This window comes from Anolis carolinensis, chromosome 1, assembly GCF_035594765.1.
Source record: "Anolis carolinensis isolate JA03-04 chromosome 1, rAnoCar3.1.pri, whole genome shotgun sequence".
Lineage (NCBI taxonomy): Eukaryota > Metazoa > Chordata > Lepidosauria > Squamata > Dactyloidae > Anolis > Anolis carolinensis.
The window spans coordinates 164,569,965-164,575,782 of record NC_085841.1 but is presented as its reverse complement, the minus strand read 5'-3'; the positions used below and the strand labels follow the sequence as shown (position 1 = coordinate 164,575,782).

At 46.0% G+C, this 5,818-nt stretch overlaps 1 protein-coding gene across 1 annotated transcript in view; it reads right to left on the bottom strand.

Annotated features, from left to right (window-relative positions):
* fgf18 (fibroblast growth factor 18) overlaps positions 1–5,818 on the bottom strand; it is a 148,305-nt gene that overhangs the window by 3,365 nt on the left and 139,122 nt on the right. The window lies entirely within an intron of this gene.

Here is a 5,818-nt window from a genome sequence, read left to right as displayed (position 1 = left end):
CTGCAAACAAAACAAAGCCAAGTCAATATTCATTTATACCTCCATTAACGAAGTACAGTATGACCCCCATATTAGCTGGGGATACATTCCACGACACATACAAACACCTCTGGATACCTAAAACCATGGAAAATAGAAATCCTACATTTTGACTATACTTGGGGAGGGGGTATTTTCAGAGTGTGGATAAAGGAAAACACGGATAAGCAGGGCATAGTCTAGATGTGTTCATGGACTTTACTTCTTAATTATTTATAACTAGAAACATAATTGTGAAATATTGGAAGGCATAATAGCTTTGATAAAATACATAATTCATGAAATTCTATACAATATATATAGTCTGAGGGATCTAGTTTTTTGGCACAGAATTTTGATTGCCTAGCCACAAACCACTAAATGTATCAGAAGCAAGCAATGGCAACCCATCTTGACCAAATCTTTCTAAGAAAACTCTGTTGACTTCATCCCATTCAGTTAAATCAGTGTTTCTACACATTTAAGAAACAGCAACCCATGGTGCCCCTCATACAACGAAAGCTTCAATAGTAGGGTTGAGGTATTTTGCCGTTTCTAAAGTGTTGGCTTCCCCAACGTTTCCTAAGCTGGTTGGCAATCGACTTACTTTTAAATTCCCTACATAGAGATGGGCAAAACTGCCACTTTCCCCATGTTGTGTTAATCCCTGTTGCCTGTCTGTAAATAAAGCAATGACACTGTTTCCCCAATTTTAAACCACTTCTTACAATGGCTAATGCAGAGCCTTAGGGAAAGATCTGGGTTGATTTAAAACCACTTCCTAGGATCCCTTTTTTAAAAGATAAATAATCAAAATCCTGGAGAGACAATGGGAGGAAACAAATCTCTACCGTTTGATGGCAAATCGAACGGATAAATCCTAAAGAAAGCAGAGAAAAGGAGAACATGTGAGGAGTGTAGGAAAATCATCAATTTGTTTTCCAAATGAGGTGTGGCAAAGTTTAAGGGAAAACCATTGATCCCAAACACTTTATTTATTCCATGGGATGAAGTCCTGTGATAGATTCGATTCTACACAAAACATAATCAACAACAATGTAATAATACTAATAGTAATTGTGAAAAGTAAGCACTGTATAGTGGTTACAGTGTTTGACTAAAATTCTGAAATTCCAGAGTTTCAAAGCGCCAATCAAAGCAGTTTTCCATGGACACTTTATCCCAGAACTGATCCGGAGTGCTGAACTTCAGATTGGCCCCAAGATGGTTCTGACCACCAGTCCTCAGGCCATTGAGGAGGTGGGAGGGAGTCCCCAACACTGCGGAGGAGTCCTAACCATCCAGCAGCATTGAACCTGCTTCAGTGCCACTGGACATCCACTTTTAATTAAATATTCCTAACCAATATTCAGGGAACCATATTCAAATCCTAGAACACATTAGTCACCACATTTCTGCACTGACAGATTTCTGTGGACACTGAATGGAGAAATCAAAGGATGCTCTCTTCATTAACACATGTTGGATTTGCTTCAGACATAAGTAATAATTGCATTGCTTAAAATGTGCATTAAACAGCACAGATGGACAATGCTTTGCCAAGTCAGAGAAAAAAAGGAAAATTCTTTAGCTTCTCTCTGGAATAGATCCATGCATTCTTTCCCGGAAATGTACAGGAGAGTCACAGAAAGATATAATTCCAGAGATCTGAAGTAATCTGTCATCTCCTTCCTTCAAAAATTTTGTTCACACACAATTCTGCACTACTGCCAACTCAGCAACTTGATTATATCTCTTTGAGGTCTGGGCCCAAGTGAAGGGTTATTTTAAGGGAGAAAGGAAATATCACTGAAGAATGAATCAGATCCCTAGAGAAAAGATGTTGGGACATCCAAATTTAATTAAATATTACTCAAGAATAAATATGCCGCACCTTGACTGGGATTAACTACATTCCCAATCTGTTTTATTCATGAATTATACTCATAATTCTTATAACAAGAAAAAATCTAAGTAGGAAAGCTATTCTTTATTTGTCCTTTACAATTTTTGTCTACATAGCTGTGCTATGAAACATGTAACACACAACTGCATGAAGTAATACTGTTCATGTCTTAAACTTAAATTTCTCCTTCAAAAACATTTCATTTACTGCAAGGCAAACAGGTGGTTTGCCAAAGAATCTTACGGTGAGAACATGCCTTTACAGAAATAACACCTGCTAAGTTCAGCAGGTCTCGTTCTCAGGTAAAGGGATATAGGATGATATCCAAAGTGAGTTTGAGCACAAGGAGAAATTCCTCACCCACTTCTTCCCACTGGATTTTCTTATGACACCAAAAAGTCTTTTTTTTCCCCTGAGGGCAAGGAAAGGTTCTGGAAATGGAGCTGCAACTGTCCTGGCAGAAAACAGAATACAGGCAATGCATGCCTCCTGTACACAGCTGAAACATTACATAATTCTACAGACACACTCTATATACAGCATGACACACCTCCTATATCTGCAGGGGATTCATTCCCAGACTTTGCATGGATATGCAAACCTTGGAAATGAGCAAACCCTATTGAAATGAAGGTCTCCTGGCTCAAGAATACCATAGAGCAGATATCTACTGAGACCTATAACCCAGGATAAAGCTGGCATGCCAAATGGTGAACCAACCTTCGGTGTGCTCCTCACAAAGACTCCCCAGCTGCTTCAGAAGCAAGAGAGAGTCCCACACAATTCAGCACCACTGGGTAGCCACCTTAACTGTCCTTCCTCACGCACACACACCATATTGTGTCAATGCACAATAAGCAGCCTATTTTTATCAGGTAAGGCTTACTGGGCCAAAGATTTGGAGCTTGAGACGGCCCGGAAATTACAATTGGTCCAGCGCTCGGCTGGGCGAATTACAGGGAAAGATCCACTCCCTTGTTCAAGGAGCTCCACTGGCTGCCATTCATTTTCTGATCCCAATTCAAGGTGCAGACCATCATCTATAAAGCCCTAAACGGTTTGGGACCCACCTACCTTCGTGACCGTATCTCCTATCATAAACCTGCCCGATCTCTTCAATCATCAGGGGAGGCTCTCCTGTCGCCACTGCCTATATCTCAGGCCCGCCTTGTGGGAACAAGGGAGAGGGCCTTCTCTGCTGTGGCCCCCCAATTGTGGAACTCACTGTCCATTGAGATTAGGCAAGCCCCCACATTACTAGCCTTCAAGAAAGACTTGAAAACATGGCTCTTCCGTTATGCTTTTGGAGAGTAACTACTATATACTTCTTTTCTGTTGCTCCCCTCCAATATCTATCCTCTAGACTGTACCACTATCTTATGACCCTGTTTTTTATTATGGTTTTTATTCTTATTCCTTTTTCACCCCGAGTTTTAACTCAGTGTTCATGTGGCCCGCCCTTGTTTTTATGCTTACCTGATTTTGCGTTCTAATGTATATTATTATGTCATGGAGCCAAATCCCAGGGCTGAATTTCCAAGCCCTGAATCTGGCTTCATAACATAACATAAATAACCCTGCAAGCACCTGGCGGGAGAAGATAAAATGAGCCTGGGAACTCAGGGTTGGAAGTATAAACAATTATAATTGATATAGTGTGGGAATGGTAGTAATGTGATCCAGAGGGTGGGATTTGATGATGATATTTGCGTGTGGTATTACGTTGCATCAGAAGTGATAAAATTGAATGTATGTAAACATTAGGTCATTCTCGACTTTTCCAAAGTCATGTATTCTTCAATAAAGATTGGATTTGAGAGCAGCTATCTTTGATCTGCGTTCAGACTGGTCCTTTGAAGTGAGCCTGACATTTAAGTCGAGAATCCCGTTCTCACCCTCCTGCGGAATTCGCAGTGAAGTGATAATGAGTGAAGAAGGAGATCAAAGCCCAAACGGAGCAGGGAGGCCTTCGCAAGGGGCCCGGCCGAAGAGAGAAGAGACGCTGCAAGCCATAGCTTCCTCTACGGGGTACCCCAGGCCGAACGGCGTGACCCAGAGGATTCCCAGGGGAGGAAGAGGCGTCTCTGCGGCTGCAGAAACCAGTTGGGGATCTGGAGGAAGTATGCCGGAGACCGTGGCCCTGCGGTTATCCATCCTGGAAACTAATTTATCCAGGCTGTCGGAAACCGTGGGGAGGTTGGTGCCACTATTGGAAGAGAATCTCCAAAAGGAGCCCATCCGGTATGGCGCCGAGAGAGAGCCAAGTAAAGAAGGAGATTGGAGCCAGAGGGGCCAGCGAGCATCAACGCAGAGTCCCGTGGCGGCAAGGGACGAGGGAGATGAGGAATACTGGCAGGAGCTGGAGTTCCGAGACAGAATGGCACGCGAAGTGGAGCGCCAGCGAGCTCTGGGAACTCTGAGGCCGCCATCTCCAACAGAGCTCCCAACCCCCCGAATGGGCGTCGGGGTGGAAAGACCACTGGGGCCAGGGATCGGGTCCAGTGGATTTGCAGACGAAGGCGGAGAGGAGCAGGAGATCCAGGAAGAGGAGGAGGATGTGCCGTACGACGAGGAAAGGCGAGATGCGGGGGCTACAGCGAGGCCAGTATGCGGATGGGTGGAAGGGCCGACAGCGGCGGCAGAATTTCAGGAACCGCGCAGAATGACTACCGGAGTGGGGCGCGGCGTGTTCCAAGGGGCCGCCCGAGGAAACCCGATGCAACCCTTCCCCATGCCTCCCAGACAGCATCAACGGGCCGCAGAATGGATGCCAAGAAGGGAAGATCTCAAACTAGAATACGGAGGGGAATCAGATGAACTGAACTTTTTTCTAATTAGCATCAGAGGATACATGGAAGACAATGCACACACATTCCCCTCCGAAGCAAGCAGGGTTCGAGCCATCGGCAACACACTAAAGCGAGGAGCAGCCAGCTGGTATGTGCAACTACATGCCAGACGCGACCCATGCCTGAGGTCAGTGCCCCGCTTCCTCGCCGCACTGGAAAACCGGTTCAGAGACCGGCTAGAGCAATTGAGGGCTCGAGACCAGCTGAAAGGAATAAAGCAGAGGGACAAAACGGTGCCCGAGTACGCAGAGGAATTCCTCCACCTCGCGGAAAGGGTACCAGAGTGGTCTGAAGTGACCAAAGTGGAATTATTTAAAGAGGGACTACGCCCCGAGATTTTCAGCTGGGCAGCGCACAGAGATGACCCCGAAACGCTCCAGGGATGGATTCAACTAGCGGGGCGCGTTGAATCCACCCTGGCCCAAGTAAAGCGCTTCAGGAGCAGCGGCGGCCAGCAAAGACCGGTGGCGAGAGGTCGAGGAGAAACGAGGAAGCAGGAAAGACCCGGAGGGAGGCCGGGGATTCCCTCCAGAGGAGACGACAACAAACCTAAACCGGGATGCTTTGTATGTGGGAAGACGGGCCATCGAGCAGCAGAATGCTGGGCCCGGAAGGGGGAGCCGCCAAAACCCCCAAAGCCCAAGCCAGCAACCGGGAGGCGTGCGGAAGAGGAGGTGCAAGCCCCAGAATCTTCAGAAAAACTGGTGAGTCGGGACAAACGCATGATAGTAGTGCCAATCTGCCTCTCGGGGCTAGAGAATCGGGTCACCTGCAAGGCATTTGTGGATTGTGGTTGTTCTAGAAACATTATAACTCCGGAATTAGCAGGAGCGCTGAAATGTCAGCAGATGGCGCTTGACTCCCCAATTGCATTTTCGCAGCTAGATGGATCAGTCGCTGCTGGGGAAGTATCTACAAAGGAAATACGGGGGGTCCCATGTAAAATAGGCAAATGGGAAGGAAGAATATCCTTTGTGATAGCCCCTATTGCCACATACCATGTAATATTAGGGATACCATGGCTCGAACAGGCAAATCCTGAAGT